At 44.6% G+C, this 20,443-nt stretch overlaps 1 protein-coding gene across 4 annotated transcripts in view; it reads left to right on the top strand.

The window, feature by feature from the left end:
• The window catches only part of LOC143958556 (dual serine/threonine and tyrosine protein kinase-like), a 304,078-nt gene that overhangs the window by 215,452 nt on the left and 68,183 nt on the right, over window positions 1-20,443 (top strand). For all 4 annotated transcript variants that reach the window (XR_013270139.1, XR_013270135.1, XR_013270136.1 and 1 more), the window contains one exon: window positions 12,441-12,826. The gene's annotated coding sequence lies outside the window, so the exon portion shown is untranslated. The remainder of the gene's footprint in view (window positions 1-12,440; window positions 12,827-20,443) is intronic.

Genomic DNA, 20,443 nt, shown 5'->3' with positions numbered 1-20,443 from the left:
TGAGTTGCTCCATGCCTCTTATCAGTTTGGTTGCCCTTCTCTGCACTTTCTCCAGTTCCCTGATATCCTTTTTGAGAACTGGTGCCCAAAACTGAACGGCATATTCCAGATGAGGTCTTACTAATGATTTGAACAGGGGCAAAATGATATCTCTCTCTCTCTGGAGTACATACCTCTCTTAATACAGGAAAGGACTTTGCTCGCTTTGGAAACCGCAGCTTGGCATTGCATGCTATTATTGAGCTTATGATCTACCAAAACCCCCAGATCCTTCTCCACTATGGATTCCCCCAGTTGTACTCCCCCTAGCGTGTATGATGCATGCATATTCTTAGCCCCCAAGTGCATAACCTTACATTTCTCAACATTAAACCTCATCTGCCACATAGTCGCCCAATTAGACAGAGCATTGAGGTCTGCTTGTAAATTGGTGACATCCTGTAAGGACATTATTGCACCGCATAGCTTGGTGTCATCTGCAAAGACGGAAATGTTACTCTTGATCCCAGACCCAATATCATTTATAAAGATATTAAAAAGTAAGGGTCCCAGCACTGAACCTTGGGGTACACCACTCATAACCTTAGACCATTCAGAGTAAGAATCATTAACCACTACTCTCTGAATTCTGTCTTTTAGCCAATTTTCTATCCCGACAAGGTGGCATGATGGCAAATTTAAAGGGATGTACCTGCACTTCTATTTGCCTATCGGTGCCATTCTGCTGACTTATATCGGCGTGCATTGGTCGGGAAGTGGTTAAAGTAATAGTAAAGCCTTGTGGTCTTCCCCTGCTCTGCAAAACCATTACACAGAGCAGCCCTAATCTTCCTCTTGTGCCCAATGCTGGTGCTCCTAGGCCCCTCCCTCCTGCTGGGTCCCCTCACAGCAAGCAGCTTGCTTTGTGGGGCTCCCAAACAGGCGCTCCGTTTTTGTTGCTGTGTCTATTCACACATGGAGGCTTGGCTCGCTGGCTGTGATTGACAGCAGTGGAGGCCAGTGGCTCCCACTGCTGGCAAAAACCAGTCGGGAGTGAGGAGTTCCCAGAGAATCAAGGCTCTCATGGACATCACTGTATTGCAAGGGTGCTCGGGTAAGAATTAATGGGGGCTGCTGCACACAGTTTTTACGCTCATGCATAGCCACTTTTGCGATACTAAAGTCCTTCTATTTAAAATGGAGAGGTGCTAAACGTCTTATACTTTCCTGCTCTGTGGTTGGCTCCTTACATTGTTCTGTGATCAGCAGTTTCCAAAGGATTACCAATTGTCTGCTGCATTCCTGGGGGCACGCAGTGGGGCATGTTCTGGGTTGTCAATGGAATCCATCCAACCGTGCAAAAGCCCACGAGACAGGGCACAACTTCTAGTCGACTTGGTGCCTGAGATTTGTCGAACCCTGTACTAGCAGATTAGATACTGTCAAATTGAAACGCAGTAGGACATGTAATTATTGAAAAGTAGATTGTAGGTCAATGATTGTAAAGGCATTTCTTTTAAATTTAAAATAAGAGGATATGTTTGCCTCCCCTGTTCAATGATATTGCACAGAGGGGGCCCCTTACCTGGAGATCCTTGCTGGTGCTGTCCACTCCTCCTTTCCTCAAAAAGCCATGTGCTGAAAGGGCATCTGTGTGGGTGTGCCCTCAGTCTAGGCTTTGTGCATCCCTAGTCTCGCACATTGGTGCTTGGCCACACCTCCCGCTCCCTTTTCACAGGATTTGACTGACAGCAGCAGGAGCCTAGAGCTGATTTTTAAGAACTGCAGCATAAAGCCAAACTCCGGTTGAGGAAACAATGTATATATACAATGGATGGTGGTATGGGTTATAGTATATAGTGCGAGATTAGAGTCCATACAAATGTCCTTTGAGCTGTTAAGCTCTGTGTGAGGAAACAGTCTATACAGACAGGGCAGCCTTGCAGGGGAAGCCGAAGCAAACTCCAAACATGTAGAGAAATCAAACAGGAAGCAGGCACCTCTTCGTTAAGACTGTGTAGTTTTAATAGACAAAATGCGTTAAAAACACTCATTGAGGTTTCATTACTAAAATGGCGACGTGTTCCTGAGCATGTGCACTAGGGGGGTGTCTGTAGTGCATGCTCCTTTCTCAAGCTTTGCACTTCCCTGTAATCAACCAGCTGCTCTCCAAGCCTCTCTTTGGACTCTGCACACATGCTGGAAGATTCCTGCTGGTCAGGATGCCGGCTATGAGAAGGATTCACAGGACATCACCCCCTCTGCTGGAAGCTGTGACGGAGATTGGTCTAACTGGACTATCCTGTGCCTGAGTAATGAAACCTAAATGTGAATGTTAATGCACTTTGTCTATTCTGTTCCCATCACTTTAAGGTAAGTAGCGCACTTACCACACACAGAATCTCACAGGGGTATAACTTGCTCATAGGAATCTATTCTGCAGAGAGGCTGCTGCTCAGGTCACATCTGTCCATTTACCCTTTTGCCTGTTAACCACATGAACTTCCAGGAGAAATGCTGCTCCACTACTGGATGGACCACTGCCACTCCAAACAGCCAACCAGTCTCTCAAATACCATACAAATTGAGAAGATGACTTGGTGCAATATATAGGGACTTGATTATAAAAGCAGAACCAAAAGGCCAGCCAAATACTTGCATGCCTGCCACTGCTCACCAGGACACAGCAGCAAGCATTTGTGTGATGATGGGATGAAATGCGTAGAGTGGGGTGGAGTATACAGATGTCAGATGCGCGCTGCTGTCTCCTGGGGAACAGTGGTGTACATGTAGGTATATTTGGCTTGCCTTTTGAGTGGTCTTGTTTTTTGTTCTGTTTTTATATTCAAGCCCTTATATAATGCATTGCACTATCTGAGCCTTTTTCTAAATTTGCCTGGTCTTTTGAGTGCTCTTGTTTTGGTCTTGTATACATGTGCAGTCACTTTTATTATGGTAAATTATTCATACTAATTGAAGTTGCTTTATTGTTCACACAGTATAATGCATGGATATAAGCCTTGGCATTTATTTTCTCAAACTGACTTAGGCTGGGCATAGATCGGTTGTTTTTATGAAGTAATGGATTTTTTTATCCACACAAGTGGTGTGTATAGAGGAATCCTCCCTTCTGGGCTATTGTATTCTGCCAGTAGGAGGACTGCACTATCAAAATACACTAGTCAGCACTGCAGCCCGCTGATTGAGTAGTGTTTTCAATAATCCTGTTCAGCTAAAGTCGATCCCTAGGTTGGCTGTAAGTGAACGACCATAAATTGTAATTCAGAAGGTTCCTGCAGTTACCTGAATTTTTGATCAGTCTATAGCAGTGATGGCAAACCTTGGCACCCCAGATGTTTTGGAACAAAATTTCTCATGATGCTCATGCACTCTGCAGTGTAGCTGAGCATCATGGGAAATGTAGTTCCAAAACATCTGGGCTGCCAAGGTTCGCCATCACTGGTCTATAGTCATACTATCTGGTAGGCTCTGCTGTTAAATCAATCTGATAAGTCCATATGTAGCTTTGGATTTTTAAAGTCCTTTTCTTAAAGGGCTTGATGTGTTTTTTTTTTTTTTGTATAAATTGGTCAGTGTCTGTTTCACAAGGTTGTTTGCTTGTAAGCTGAATCTTGTTTGGTATAATGTATTTGGCAACAGTCTCTGCATTTCACTAGGATGACAAAGCTGCTTATGCAGAAATGCACTTGGTCAGTGTTGTCACCTTAAGGCCCCTTTCACACTGACGTCCCGTTCAGGCCCGCCTGTCAGTTTTTCAGGCGGACCTGAACGGGTGCTCCATAGAACGTCGGATGTCAGCGGTGACACGTCCGCTGACATCCGACCCGCTCCGATCCGAAAGTGTAACAGAGGAAAAAGCTATTTTTCCATCCGTCATCGGATCGGGTGACGACGGGCACTGCGGCCCTTCGTCATCCGATCTCCCATAGGGGAGAGCATCGCTGTGACAGGTCTGTCCCTGCGCAGTGTGCAGAGACGGACCTGTCATCTCCCTGCTCAGCGGGGATTGACGGAGTGATCCCCGCTGAGCAAACGGATATCCACGGGGCGGATCAGAACTGATCCGCCCTGTGTGAAAGGACCCTTAGGATAGGAAATTAAAGGGGTGTTCCGGCCAATATTTAAAAAAAAGTCATCAGCTACAGACACTGTAGCTGCTGACTTTTATTAAGGACAGTTACCTGTCCAGCGATCCCGCGATGTCGGCCACCCCGAGGCCGATCTGTCCATTGGATTAGCTGCCGGCTCCTCCATCTTAAAGGGAAACAGGCAGTGGATTCTTGCAGCTTCACTGCCCGTTTCCTACTGCGCATGCGCGAGTCGCGCGGCGCTTTGGGAATGGCCCCGTTTTCTGTGACGCATGTCCCAGAAGGCAACGAGGCCACTCACCGAAGAGGACGAAGCACTGCGGAATATGAAGAGGCAGATTAGGAAGACTGCCTAGTAACAGCAGTTTCAAGTGAAAATTTTCAGTTTGAATGGGTGTAGGTGGCTTTACTCGTGTATGCACTCTCACTTGTGTATATTGGCTTATGTGTACTGATATCTACAAATTTTAGGAATTATTTTGGGGAATTTGTCCTGAACCCGTGGTGCACTAAGTGCAAGTACCCCTTCGTACAGTATCCAGCTGCTCTGTAGTTCAGCCGGTCATAGATTTCAGTTGGCTAGCACCAGGGCTGGAGGTGCCTGAAAGGGGTGGGATGCTATGCGGCTGACTCGAGATGCCCATGTGCAAGTAGTTTTGGAGTTTGAACTTCCTTTTCTAAAAGGGGTGTGTATGTATGTACAGTGCTTTGCGAAAGTTTTCGGTCCCCTTGAACTTTTCAACCTTTTGCCACATTTCAGGCTCCAAACATAAAGATATAAAATTTTTATTTTTTGTGAAGAATCACCAATATGTGGGACACAATTGTGAAGTGGAACGAAATCTATATTGAATTTTTGAAACTTTTTCAACCAATAAAAAAATGAAAAGTGGGGCGTGCAAAATTATTCGGCCCCCTTGCGTTAATACTTTGTAGAGCCACCTTTTGCAGCGATTAGCTGCAAGTCGCTTGGGGTATGTCTCTATCAGTTTTGCACATCGAGAGACTGAAATTCTTGCCCATTCTAACTTGCAAAACAGCTCGAGCTCAGTGAGGTTGGATGGAGAGCGTTTGTGAACAGCAGTTTTCAGCTCTTTCCACAGATTCTCGATTGGATTCAGGTCTGGACTTTGACTTGGCCATTCTAACACCTGGATACGTTTATTTGTGAACCATTCCTTTGTAGATTTTGCTGTATGTTTGGGATCATTGTCTTGTTGGAAGATAAATCTCCGTCCCAGTTTCAGGTCTTTTGCAGATTCCAACAGGTTTTCATCCAGAATGGTCCTGTATTTGGCTGCATCCATCTTCCCCTCAATTTTAACCATCTTCCCTGTCCCTGCTGAAGAAAAGCAGGCCCAAACCATGATGCTGCCACCACCATGTTTGACAGTGGGGATGGTGTGTTGAGGGTGATGAGCTGTGTTGCTTTTACGCCAAACATATAGTTTTGCATTGTGGGCAAAAAGTTCGATTTTGGTTTCATCTGACCAGAGCACCTTCTTCCACATGTTTGGTGTGTCTCCCAGGTGCCTTGTGGCGAACTTTAGACTAGACTTTTTATGGATATCTTTGAGAAATGGCTTTCTTCTTGCCACTCTTCCGTAAAGGCCAGATTTGTGCAGTGTACGACTGATTGTTGTCCTATGGACAGACTCTCCCACCTCAGCTGTAGTTCTCTGCAGTTCATCCAGAGTGATCATGGGCCTCTTGGCTGCATCTCTAATCAGTCTTCTCCTCGTCTGAGCTGAAAGTTTAGAGGGACAGCCAGGTCTTGGTAGATTTGCAGTGGTCTGATACTCCCATTTTAAAATGATCGCTTGCACAGTGCTCCTTGGGATGTTTAATGCTTGGGAAATCTTTTTGTATCCAAATACGGCTTTAAAGAGGAAGTAAACCCTGATGGGTTTACTTCCTCTTTCATTCCCTGCAAAGGCAAAGCATAATGGACTACTATGCATCGCATAGTAGCCCATTATGTGTCACTTACCTGACACAGGAGCCAGCAAAGTCGCCGCTGTCCCCTGTAGTCCGTCGCATCCATTTTGCTGGTGGCGTCTCGCAGCTCCGCCGCTGTCATTCGGCGAGGTCACTCCCGCGCATGTGCATGGGAGTCGACACGCGCGGCAGCTCCATTCTTGGAAATGCCGCGCTCAGTGCACCTGCGCACCGCTGTCTATGGCGCATGCGCCGTAGACAGCGGTGCCCGTTTTCGGAGATATTGCTTGGACCTACAGGTAAGCCTTAATCTAGCTTGCCTGTAGGTCAAAGTGGTTTGTAAGGGTTTACAACCACTTGCAAAATATATCTTGCTATCAAGGCAAGAGCAAGGAATGCTGGTAGGAGACCTCGGAAGAGGTTAAGGGCTGCTCTTTGCAAAACATTGCAAGGAGCAAGGCCATTTTGACATGTTGTAAAGGTATTTAAAGAGGTTGTAAAGGTTTTTTTTTTTTTTTTTTTTTTCCTAAGTAGGTTCCTTTAAGCTAGTGCATTGTTGGTTCACTTAGACTTTTTTTTTTTTTTTCCTTCGATTTCCCTTCTAAATGGTTTTTTCTTTGAATTTCTCACTTCCTATTCCTCCTCAGTAAGCTGTTCTGGCTGACTAAACGCCACTTGGATGATGGTGTGAAGTTTACTGAGGAGAAACGAAGTGAGAAATTCAGACAAAGAAACATTTAAAAGGGAAATCTAAGGAAAAGGTAAATGAACCAACAATGCACTAGCTTAACCACCTAAGGACCGCCGCATGGGAATGTACGTCATCAGAATGGCATGTACAGGCACAAGCACGTACATGTACGTGCTTGCCTTCCAGCGGGTGGGGGGTCCGATTGGACCCCCTCCCGCTGGATGCGGCGGTCCGTTTGGCTGAATGAGAAGCTTCCTCCCGCTGTGTATAGTAAACACAGGCAGGGAGGAAGTGATGTGATTCTCCTTGGGGTGGTCTTTTTGACCGGACTACGAGGAGAACACTGAAAGTAAATGCACCAAACACTACACTAACATATATAGGCACAAAAATCCGCCTCCCCTCCCAGTCGTTGTCGCTGATTGCAGTGATCATTTATTTACTGATCACTGCATTCAGTGTCAGTTGTGACAGTAAAAAGTGTCAGGGCAGTTAGTGTTAGGTCCAGAGTAGCCCCCTACCCCCCCCAATAAAGGTTTAACCCCCCGATTGCCCCTAGAGTTAACCCTTTCACCCCCTTTTGCCAGTGTCACTAAGCGATCATTTTTCTGATCGCTGCATTAGTGGCACTGGTGCTAATTCACTAGTTATTTTTTTAGGTTCACCGCCAGGTTTTTATAGCGCTAGGTACCCAGATATACTACCCAATAATGGTTTTAACCCCCTGATTGCCCCTAGTTAACCCTTTCACCAGCAATCACCGTATAAGTGTCACTGGTGATGCTAGTTAGCCAGTTATTTAGGTTCCCCGTCAGGTTTTTATATAGCGCCAGGGACCCCCATATACTACCTAATAAAAATTTGAACCCCCTGATTGCCCCTAGTTAACCCTTTCACCAGTGATCACCGTGTAAGTGTTACGGGTGACTCTGGTTAGTTTTCTTTTTATAGCATCAGGGCACCCAGGGCACCCACCATTTATTACCCAATAAAGGTTTAACCCCCTGATCACCCGGCGGGTGATATCAATTAGGGTATAGAATCTGAACAGATCAATATCTGATCTAATCAGATCTATATTGGCGTCCCCAGCAGTTTAGGATTCCAAAAAAACGCATTAGCAGGATCAGCCCAGATACCTGCTAGCACCTGCGTTTTGCCCCTCCGCCCAGCCCACCCAAGTGCAGTATCGATCGATCACTGTCACTTACAAAACACTAAACACATAACTGCAGCGATTGCAGAGTCAGGCCTGATCCCTGCGATCGCTAACAGTTTTTTTGATAGCGTTTTACATTTAAATCCGGAAGGCAGTGCTTGGTTTTCGGGGTCCCGTACGTGGCTAGGCTCCCAAAAAGTCCCCCACATGTGGTATCCCCATACTCGGGAGAAGCATCAGAATTCATTTTGTGTAATTTCACTTATGCCCATAGCATGTGTGAACAATATATCATTTAGTGACAACTTTGTGCAAAAAAAAAAGTTTTTTTTAATATTCCTGCAACTTGTGGCAAAATATAAAATATTTCATGGACTCAGCATGCCTCTCAGTAAATAGCTTGGGGTATCTACTTTCCAAAATGGGGTCATTTGGGGGGGTTTGTGCTATTGGCATTTTATGGCCTTCGAAACTGTGATAGGTAGTGAGGAGTGGGGGGAAGGGGGGGGGTTGTACTGCCATTTATGCACCTCAAGAAGTGAGATGGGCAGTTGTAAATTAAAAGCTGTGTAAATTCCAGAAAATGTACTCTAGTTTGTAGACGCTATAACTTTTGTGCAAACCAATAAATCTACGCTTATTGTCTTTTTTTTTTTTTTACTAAAGACGTGGCTGAATAAATTTTGCCCTAAATGTATGACTAAAGCCTCATGCACACGAGACGCAGTTAAACGCGCGTTCAGATGCAGTTGGACAGTTTTTTCAACTGCACCTGAACTCATTCAATGTTATCCTATGTGTCCATGCACACAGTCTCGTTTTTTTCCGTTTATATGCAGTTGCGTTTAATCTCGTTTTTCCAGAAGCAAAAAAATGCGTTCAGAAACAAAAATTTCTGCGTTTCAGACGCAAAACGCGGCAAAACGCGGTAAAACGCGGCAAAACGCCGCTACCGCGTTTAGCCGCGTTTGCGTTTATATGCGTTTTTAAAGGTGACCTTTTTTTTTACATTAAAAATCTCAAAAATGATTGCAAATGATGAAAAGCCATTAGAAAAATATTTTAAACAATTGCAATTGCAAGTGGACAATCCACAACTTGTGGCAAGTGACGTGGCAAGTGGACAATCCACAACTTGTGGCAAGTGACATGGCAGGTGGCAAGTGATGTGGCAAGTGGACAATCCACAACTTGTGGCAAGTGACGTGGCAGGTGAAGTGGCAAGTGACGTGGAAAGTGGACAATAGACAACTTGTGGCAGGTGACGTGGCAAGTGACCTGGCAGGTGACGCGGCAAGTGACTTGGCAGGTGACGTGGCAAGTGGAAAATCAACAACTTGTGGCAGGTGACTGGCATGTGACGTGGCAAGTGGACAATAGACAACTTGTGGCAGGTGACGTGGCAAGTGACCTGGCAGGTGACGCGACAAGTGACTTGGCAGGTGACGTGGCAAGTGGAAAATCAACAACTTGTGGCAGGTGACTGGCATGTGACGTGGCGAGTGGACAATCCACAACTTGTGTCAGGTGACGTGGCAAGTGGACAATCCACAACTTGTGGCAGGTGATGGGGCAAGTGATGTGGCAAGTGGACAATCCACTTGTGGCAGGGGATGTGGCAAGTGACGTGGCGAGTGGACAATCCACAACTTGTGTCAGGTGACGTGGCAAGTGGACAATCCACAACTTGTGGCAGGTGATGTGGCAAGTGATGTGGCAAGTGGACAATCCACTTGTGGCAGGTGACGTGGCAGGGGACGTGGCAAGGGACGTGGCAAGTGGACAATCCACAACTTGTGGCAGGTGATGTGGCTGGTGACGTGGCAAGTGGACAATCCACATCTTGTGGCAGGTGACGTGGCAGGTGACGTGGAAAGTGGTGTGGCAAGTGGACAATCCACAACTTGTGGCAGGTGATGTGGCTGGTGACGTGGTAAGTGGACAATCCACAACTTGTGGCAGATGGCATGGCAGGTGACGTGGAAAGTGGACAATCCACATCTTGTGGCAAGTGACGTGGCAGGTGATGTGGCAAGTGACGTGGCAAGTGGACAATCCACAACTTGTGGCAGGTGATGTGGCAAGTCATGTGGCAGGTGATGTGACAAGTGGACAATCCACATCTTGTGGCAAGTGACGTGGCAGCTGACGTGGCAAGTGACGTGGCAGGTGACATGGCAAGTGACATGGCAAGTGGACAATCCACATCTCGTGGCAAGTGACGTGGCAGGTGATGTGGCAAGTGACGTGGCAAGTGGACAATCCACAACTTGTGGCAGGTGACGTGGCAGGTGATGTGGCAAGTGACGTGGCAGCTGATGTGGCAAGTGGACAATCCAAAACTTGTGGCAGGTGACGTGGCAAGTGATGTGGCAAGTGGACAATCCACAGCTTGTGGCAAGTGACGTGGCAAGTGGACAATCCACAACTTGTGGCAGGTGACGTGGCAGGTGACGTGGCAAGTGAACAATCCACAACTTGTGGCAGGTGACGTGGCAAGTGACGTGGCAGGTGAAGTGGCAAGTGACGCGGCAAGTAGACAATCCACAACTTGTGGCAGGTGATGTGGCAAGTGACGTGGCAGGTGATGTGGCAAGTCACGTGGCAAGTGGACAATCCACAACTTGTGGCAGGTGATGTGGCTGGTGACGTGTCAAGTGGACAATCCACAGCTTGTGGCAGGTGACGTGGCAGGTGATGTGGCAAGTGACGTGGCAGCTGATGTGGCAAGTGGACAATCCAAAACTTGTGGCAGGTGACGTGGCAAGTGATGTGGCAAGTGGACAATCCACAGCTTGTGGCAAGTGACGTGGCAAGTGGACAATCCACAACTTGTGGCAGGTGACGTGGCAGGTGACGTGGCAAGTGAACAATCCACAACTTGTGGCAGGTGACGTGGCAAGTGACGTGGCAGGTGAAGTGGCAAGTGACGCGGCAAGTAGACAATCCACAACTTGTGGCAGGTGATGTGGCAAGTGACGTGGCAGGTGATGTGGCAAGTCACGTGGCAAGTGGACAATCCACAACTTGTGGCAGGTGATGTGGCTGGTGACGTGTCAAGTGGACAATCCACAGCTTGTGGCAGGTGGCATGGCAGATGACGTGGAAAGTGGACAATCCACATCTCGTGGCAAGTGACGTGGCAAGTGACGTGGCAAGTGGACAATCCAAAACTTGTGGCAGGTGACGTGGCAAGTGATGTAGCAGGTGACGTGGCAAGTGATGTGGCAAGTGGACAATCCACAGCTTGTGGCAAGTGACGTGGCAAGTGGACAATCCACAACTTGTGGCAGGTGACGTGGCAGGTGACGTGGCAAGTGAACAATCCACAACTTGTGGCAGGTGACGTGGCAAGTGACGTGGCAGGTGATGTGGCAAGTGACGCGGCAAGTAGACAATCCACAACTTGTGGCAGGTGATGTGGCTGGTGACGTGGCAAGTGGACAATCCACAGCTTGTGGCAGGTGGCATGGCAGATGACGTGGAAAGTGGACAATCCACATCTCGTGGCAAGTGACGTGGCAGGTGATGTGGCAAGTGACGTGGCAAGTGGACAATCCACAATTTGTGGCAGGTGACGTGGCAGGTGATGTGGCAAGTGGACAATCCCCAACTTGTGGCAAGTGACGTGGCAAGTGGACAATCCACAACTTGTGGCAGGTGCCGTGGCAAGTGACACGGCAAATGCAAGTGTACAACTGCTCTCTATGCTGCTGCTGCTCACTCTGATCAAAATAGCAGAAATAGTTAAAAAAAATGCTTTGAGAGCTTGGGGAGGGTCTACATGATGTTATCTTTATAAACGCGTCTAAACGCAAACGCGTCTAAACGCGTCTAAACGCGTCTAAACGCGTCTAAACGCGTCTAAACGCGACATGCAAACGCGGCAAAACGCGCGTTTCTAAACGCGCGTTTCAGCTTTTGTTTCATCTGCGTCTCGTGTGCATGAGGCCTTACATTTAGTTCGATTTTTCTTATAACAAAAAGTAGAAAATATATATTTTTTTCTCAATTTTCGGTCTTTTTTCATTTATATCGCAAAAAAAAAAAATCGCAGAGACAATGAAATGCCATCAAAAGAAAGCTCTATTTGTGGGAAGAAAAGGACGCAAATTTAGTTTGGGTACAACATTGCATGACCGCGTAATTACCAGTTAAAGCAGTGCAGTGCGAAATTTTAAAAAGACCTCTGGTGTTTAGGCTGACTATTGGTCCCAGGCTGAAGTGGTTAAAGGAACCTATTTAGAAAATAAACAAAGCTTTACAACCCCTTTTAATTCTTTAAAGAATAAGTCTCTTTAACATGTTTACCGTATATATATATTGTGTATGGCTAAAGTTACACCAGTTTACCACCTTGATCTAAATTACTCCTGATTTAAAAAAGCTTCATTTCTATAAATGTCCAATTTCTTTTCATTTTAGTACCATTTTTTGATCTTATTGGGTTTTAGGAGAATGCCTTTTCCTAAAGCTACTTCAGCAACACTTAAAAAATGTTTAGTACTACTTGGTTGGACTTGTGTATTACATCCTTGCTGTTTTTTTTTTTTTTTCTTTTCAGGCCAGCTGCATAGCATCACTTTTCAGAGACAAGAGGAAGATTACTTGAAACTGACTGTACGCTGCAGGCCCTGTATCTTTCTTCTGGGACATAACTGCAGTGCCCGAGGCAAGGTGGTTAATGCTCTTTTGGGTGATCCTCTTTTGGGTGATCCTCTTTTGGGTGATCCTCTTCTGCCAGTTGGAACATGTTGTGACCCAGACACCTGTAAGCGAAGGCGCATTAGTTTTAGACATGGCAAACAGACTTTGGTAAGTTTGGCACTGCCTGAGCAATATGAACTAGTTCATCAGCTGGTAGCTCATCAAGGTAAATGGGACACCATTCCTGAAGAGGATTTGGATATACCAGAAGATGAAGAGGACCCTGCACACAGATTGCTGCAGGTATGTGGTTTTTTTTTTGTTGTTGTATAGATATGTTCTAAAATATTGTGTATTGGTGAGTCTCCTTGAAATAAAAAGTGAAGTTACAGTAATGTGTACATTCTTAGAGGTTTCTGATCACTGTGGTATTGGAGTAGATCTGAGGAAGCACAGGAGTATATCTCCTTTTTTGGGTCTAAAACTATTAGACAGGGGCCAGGGGCGGACTGACCATTGGGCCACTCGGGCACTGCCCGAGGGCCCCATGCCACCAGGGTGCCCCATCAGGGCTGCCCCACCTCTCCAGTACCTTCTCAGCCAATAGAAACATGTCTGTGTATACTGTGTGTGGGTGTGTTTGTGTATTCTGTGTGGCCCCATAATTTGATTGTCTGGGGGCCCCATGAGTTGTCAGTCCGCCGCTGGTCCTAGCACATGAATTGGGAGAAGGGGAAAGATGTAAGGGCATGTTGGATGAGTAAAGAATGAAGTATATAGGGAGTATAGGGCTACATGTGGTGGTGGGGTAGCGGGGTGTTGTGTGTCTGAGCAGGGGATCGGGGGCAAAGCTCCTGTTTTCTACATCTGAACTAGGTGTTTATGGGAGAAATGTTTTCAGTCATCTGGAACCTGAGAAAATTATCCAAATTTGTGCCTGTCATGGTGTTGCGCTATTAGTTGTTCTTAGCTTTTTTTTTTTTTTTTTTTTTTTAATTTCTTTGTGACCTGTAAATTGTACAACTCAGTTGAATAACATTTTTAGATCAAAAAGCACAAGGAGAAAAAAATGGACTTTATAGGCACCGATTATAAAAATAAGTTTATTAAACACAAGATACAAAAGGGAATTTTCATTAAAACTTTATTTTGCAGAGTCAATACATGCAAAACTGTTGCTTTTACTCTCTAAAACAGCAAAAAAATGCCAAACATCATAGTCCTGCAACAGTGTATGGTATGTAGTAACACGCTTGCTCTACATCTTTTGCATATGAATGCTTCATCGGGAGCTTAATAGCTGTTCTACAAAAGACGGGAGTGACATATAAGCATATACAAAAAAATGCGTAATCTAACAAAGTACATTGGTAGTGTTCCACATTTTTTAGCAGAATTCATCCCAAAGGGTAAATATGCAGCAGATACCCATAAGTGACATGCAACTGGCGATTTAAGGTTCAATGTGGGGGTGTGCCCGTTAAACAGGTAAAAGTAATATTTGTAAAAAAAAAAAAAAAAAAAAGCAAGGGTGAATATCCCCATATCATCAAAGTGTCCATTATTTGAGAAAAGATAGCAGATTTGAAAAAACCCAATTCCTGCATAAAAGCAGACGAGGGAAGATGGCAAATAGTATTGGCCAAAAGCCCTACCTCTGCACATAGACCATACAGGAGCGATCTCATAGGTAGCCAGATAGTAGATGGTATTAATGTGATAGTAACCAACATAAACAGACCACAGTGACCTCAAACATATGATAACAAGGGTTTAATATCTATATATAGTACCTAGTATTCATAATACAAAGAACATTGAGGCGTTTGACACTTAGCTACTCTCACCTGTTAAATAAACTAAGGTGAATAAATCAAAGCCATCTGGTATCTTAGTTAAAGCAAGGAGACAGACTGTGTGCTGGGCTCCTGGTAGTTGGCCCTAACAGTTTTCTATCTAAAAACAATAAGGCCCCTTTCACATGGGACAGATCAGTAATGATCCACCGCTTGATGATCGGCTTGCTCAGCGGGGATTGCTCCGTTTGTCCCCGCTGAGCCGGCGGATAACAGGGCGCTCCTCGCACACTGTGCAGGTACCGCCCTGTCGGCTCTCAGTTCTCCTCTATGGGGGATCGGATGAACACGGACCATCTGTCCATGTTCATCCGATCCGCTCTGCAGACTGATAGAAAAATAGTATTTTCTTCCGTCTGCAGAATCGGACAATGGCTGAGGCGGATGATATCGGGTGTCTGCGGATGTTCAACTACAGACACCCGCTATCCCATAGGAATGCATGTATGTCCGTATTTTATCCGCAAACGGATGGATGAAATATGGACATACTGTCCGCATGTGTGAAAGGGGCCTAAAACATGTATCCAATGACTGGATCTGAAAGGTAAACAAACTGATATTGTAGCAATCTAGGAATTGGTAAGAACAAGTCCAAGAAGCAACAAAGTAGCTAAGATAGTCCTCATAGTAGATGAAGGGAATACACACCTTGATCTGCAGAAAATTTGTAAGCAGCTGAAAGCAACAGACAGCACCAAGACAACTGACTGCCTGTGAAGGATTCCCTCTTGTAGAGCTAGACAGGGCTGCTCTATATACACACCCCAGACAGGTGTGTGGCTGACTTGGCCATCACCAAGGTGCACACCCACACCCCCTAGTGGCCAACAGCCAGAACTACCACTGATGGAAAAATGCCACTTAGAGCAGATGTGACCCATCAAACATGGGGATGGTAAAAGGGGAGATAGTGGGGCAGAGGATGGTTGGCCTGTAAGATGACTAGAACAATTAGGGGGAGGAAAGAAGGGAACCACAAAGGCTCCGACCACAATGCACCCCACAATCAGATTATATAAATACTGTATTGCGGCTTTCTGGCCGCACACACAACCATCATACCAGTATGTCACAGGGATCCGAAGCACAATACCAAGAGGAAATCCACTGCCAGGCTTCTGGAACAAAAAGACATAAAATAAGTTAGATGTAGTATATTCTAATGTATAAAACGTATAATAAACTAGAAATTAGGGGAAGATACTGCGCTGTAGCCAAAGTGGGGATCAACAGCTAACACCCAAACAAACAAAGTTCAGTGAAAATGGGGAAAAGGTGGTGTAGCGCTAGTGAGTGAATTGAAAAATAACTCCAAAAATTGTATGTTGAGAAGTGATAATAAAACTAATACTATAACACATGCATGTGACAAAATGTGCAAAAATGCGTAAAAACACAATGCAAATATTCGCTAATATGTGTATGCGTGTGTGTATATGTATGCGTGTGTGTATATGTATGCGTGTGTGTATATGTATGCGTGTGTATATATAATGTATGTGTGTGTGTGTATAAATATATATATATATATATATATATATATATATATATATAGATAATCACTACTGTAAGGGGTTCATTTTTTTACTGTAGAACTGTGAAAGTAATATTTACAGTAGCTCTGTACGATAAAGGGCTCATTCTAGGTTTTTTTAACCCCATTATGTTACTGGCCGATCAATTATGAAAATAGTAATCGATTTCATAATCGATTAGTTGACGATTAAGCGATTAGTTGTTTCAGCCCTAGATTTGACACTACGGGGGTCTCGTTCATTGTCCTGGCAGTTATCTCACAGGATCGGGGTGGGGGGACTGGAGGATACTTTAGCATGAGACTAAATGGATTGAACGCCTGAGTTTGTATAAGATTTATTACTGTTGTCTTGATTTTATTTTGGTCTAGTTTAATGTTCCTAGATTTTCCTTCTTAAGTGTACTACCTCATGGGCAACTATATAAAAAAATGTGTGTCCATCCTGATTCTTGAATGTACATCTCTTGCTATATATATATATATATATTACACACATACATACATATATATATATATATATATATAATACACACACAAATCTTGGTGGATATCAGTGGCTGTAATATAAGTCCCAACAAAACAGTCCACATGGATAATGGAAAAGTGTCAGTGTTGGTATTCCCAGTAAAAAGATCAGACAGCCACACAATTCAGTTGGACTGGGAACAGCGACTTATCTGGAGTGATTTCAGAGAGAAATACTCTTACCAGAGAAAATCGACACATCTGTCGTTTGACAGTGGGTCAACTGCGCTCGTTATCTCAGGTGATGTCAATCAGGTGTTGTATGTCGGTGGTAGATTCACGTAAATCGCCGCACTGTCTCCGGATTTCAGACTCCCAATATCAGTGGCTGTAACGCGCGTCTCCCGGGTCAGCAGGGTCCAATTCACATTGGGGTGCCATCTTGTATCTCCGATGAAAAAGCTGTGCCTGTAATCTCCAAAATATATAATATAATGTATAATAAACTAGAGCTGCAACTAACGATTATTTTCATAATAGATTAATCGGCCGATTATTCGATTAATCAGATAAAAAAAACTGAAAGTGTATGTATATGTGTATACACACACACACGTACGTGTCCCCCCCCCCCCCGGTGTCTCGGGTTTTCTCACCCCTTCATTGTGACAGCGGCTCCTCCTCGGTGTGCCGGGGTGGTGTGGGGCGGAGTCTCAGTCCGGAGCCGCCACACGTGACTCGGCCAACTCCTCCAAATAGAGCGAAGGGCACCCCGAAGCTGGGAGATGGATGCACGCATGTGCAGAGCACAACCTCCAATCATGGCAGCGCTGGAAGGCTGCTGGGTAGAGGGGGACCCGAAAGCAGTGCAGGCGCGTTGCTGGCGGGACGTCAGCTGGGTGGAGAATGCAAGCAGGCGTAGCTGCGTGGTCATTGACGTGGTGCATGCGTAGGACACGGGAAGATGCACATGATTCTAATGGACCGGCAAGGGGGGGGGGGGGGTGCAGACTAGGGGTGCAACGGATCAAAAAACTCACGATCGGATTGTTCCTCGCATCAGAGTCTCGGATCAATTTTCGGATCATTAAAAAAAAATAACACTATCCCCGCCCCCCACAGCCACATTGTTTAAATAAAAGGTATAACACTATCTCCCCCCCCCCCCCAATAAAATGCAGCTTTTTACAAGCATAAACAGTCAGCATATCACTGATTTGCGCCAAGCTCACCACTGATCAAAGTTCCTCCAAACAGACCGCAGTGATGAGTCCCGGGATGCCTATTGGCGCAAATCGTCAGTGATATGCTGACTGTTTTTATGCTTGTCATAAGCTGCGTTTTATTGGGGGGGGGGTGGGGGGGAGATAGTGTTGTACCTTTTTTATTTAAATCAACAATGTGGCTGTGCCAAGCAAGTGGAAAGGCATAAATAGGATTAGATAATTAACTGCTATCTAATAGATAGTAATTAGGTTAGATTAGGTAATGTAGTGGTACCTGCATAAAAAGTTTTGAATGAGGGCAGGCAAGGCATCCAGCGTGACTCCTCCAGAATTCCTTCACTTGGGCTGACACAGGCTGAACGCCGTGCTGGGGTGACGTCAGCACGCAGCTCACCGCTGCCGGGTGTACCAAGATGGCCCCAGCTCCAGCGGATCGCATGGTGCGGACCAACTAATCGATAATGAAAATCGTTGACAACGATTTTCATTATTGATTATCGATAATATCGATTAAGCGTTTCAGCCCTATAATAAACCAGCAAGTAAATTACAAACTGCAATCAAATTGCAGGGTACAGTAACAAACTCAATATAAATCTAAACCAGGCACATATGACCGCGGTAAGGGATTGGATGACGCTTATATCACCAAAAATTTGTATAATCAAAGGTGGGGTACACCTATAACAAAAGGAAGAGAGAAAAAGGAGGGGGGACAGGGTTAAAAAAAGGGGGGTGCGAGAGAGTGACAGGAGGCATAGCAACAGCAAGAGATGTACATTCAAGAATCAGGATGGACACACATTTTTTATATAGTTGCCCATGAGGTAGTACACTTAAGAAGGAAAATCTAGGAACATTAAACTAGACCAAAATAAAATCAAGACAACAGTAATAAATCTTATACAAACTCAGGCGTTCAATCCATTTAGTCTCATGCTAAAGTATCCTCCAGTCCCCCCACCCCGATCCTGTGAGATAACTGCCAGGACAATGAACGAGACCCCCGTAGTGTCAAATCTAGGGCTGAAACAACTAATCGCTTAATCGTCAACTAATCGATTATGAAATCGATTACTATTTTCATAATTGATCGGCCAGTAACATAATGGGGTTAAAAAAACCTAGAATGAGCCCTTTATCGTACAGAGCTACTGTAAATATTACTTTCACAGTTCTACAGTAAAATAATGAACCCCTTACAGTAGTGATTATCTGCTTTTTTTTTTTTTCTACTATAAAGGGCTCATTTTAATTTTGTTAACCCCATTATGTTACTAAATGTCTTAGACCTGGTTCATATCTATGCGTTTTATGGTGCTTTTTGCAGAAATGCACTACAGTTCATTTACATGGTTTCCTATAGGACACGTTCACATCTGAAAGGGTCAGGGACTTTTAAACGCAAAATGGTGCTTTATTTGTTCACTACACTTCAATAGAGAAGCTGCAGAAAAGCATGTAATGCATTTTTTCAGCAATTTGTGTTTTTTAATTTGGCCAAAAAAATGCATATTGCAGTAAATTCACGTGCGCAAAAATCAAAACGCACTGCAGAAGCAGATCAAAAGCAAACTGTATAGGTGTACCGAGCCTTATGCTGGCCACACGGATCAATTTTCAGATGAGAATATTCAGACGAAAAATCTTTGTACATTCGCTGAAAGAATTTTGTTTGAAATTTTCACTTGTTTTTAACATTCTGTTTTTAAAATGAACTATTTCTGAATGAAAACTACATACTGTCAGAAAACTTCTTAGTCAAAGGAATTTTCAATTTCCAAATTTTCCCGTCACTGTGATTGAAAATGACCATCAATTTGACCCACTTTTTTTTTTGTTTAAAAGGCTATTAACCGATTAATCTAAACAATAATCGGCCAACTAATCGATTATGAAAATTGTTGGTTGCAGCCCTAGTCAAATCTGTGGCATAAATCCAAATGCCTACTTAGGTTTAACATAAGGGGGTAAAGTTGACGACATCAAGTCCTATGTGAAGGGCAGGAGAAAATGTTAGGGTTGTGTCCTTAATACTGTCAAATGTGGATCAAGTGTACTTTATGACGTAGAAGTCAGGGAAGGTGTAGGAGCATTGGGCATCAAGTGTGGTGCTAGCTAAAGAACATGTGAAAGCTAAATCTGTGTTGTGACTGGCAGAAGAAAAGAAAGTGGAACCTGACCCAGATGGGTTCTGTAGTAGGTTTAGTGCTTGTGCCGCTCCAAATCCTAGATGTGTATTAGTGCGTGAAGTTGTAGATGCATTAGGATTTGGACTCGTACGTGTCGAGTCACAATGCGATCTTAAATTGGATAGAAGCATTTAACACTCCTACAAAGTCCATTCTTTCAACTGCCAATTAGAGGATTCCTAAAGGGGGGAAAAAAAGGTGGGGAGGGGGCAAAAGAAAAAAGGGGGTTGGTACATATAGTGGTATGAGATGTACAGCGCCAATTTCCACTAGTAGTTAAACTAGTAAATGTATGCATTTACAGGTGAATAACAAACCTGTTACATCTGAAGAAAAACTGCCCCAAAGCATGATGCTGCCACCACCATGCTTCACTGTGGATATGGTGTTCTTTTGATGATGTGGGGTTTTTGTGCCAAGCCTGTTTTTGGAAAATTTAGCCAGGCTTGGATGTTTTTCTCAAAAAAAAAAGCTTCCGTCTTGCCACTCTACCCCATAGCCCAGACAAATGAAGAATACGGGAGAATGTTGTCACATGTACCACACAGCCAGTACATTCCAGATATTCCTACCTTTTTAATGTTGCTGTAGGCTTCTTGGCAGTCTCTCCAGTCTTTTCGTCTTTTCATAAATTATTGGAG

The sequence above is a fragment of the Lithobates pipiens genome, unplaced genomic scaffold (assembly GCF_037356315.1).
Source record: "Lithobates pipiens isolate NorthernLeopardFrog02 unplaced genomic scaffold, aLitPip1_a1.2 Scaffold_107, whole genome shotgun sequence".
Lineage (NCBI taxonomy): Eukaryota > Metazoa > Chordata > Amphibia > Anura > Ranidae > Lithobates > Lithobates pipiens.
Note: the sequence above shows the minus strand (reverse complement) of the source record. Positions and strands in the feature narration are given on the sequence as shown.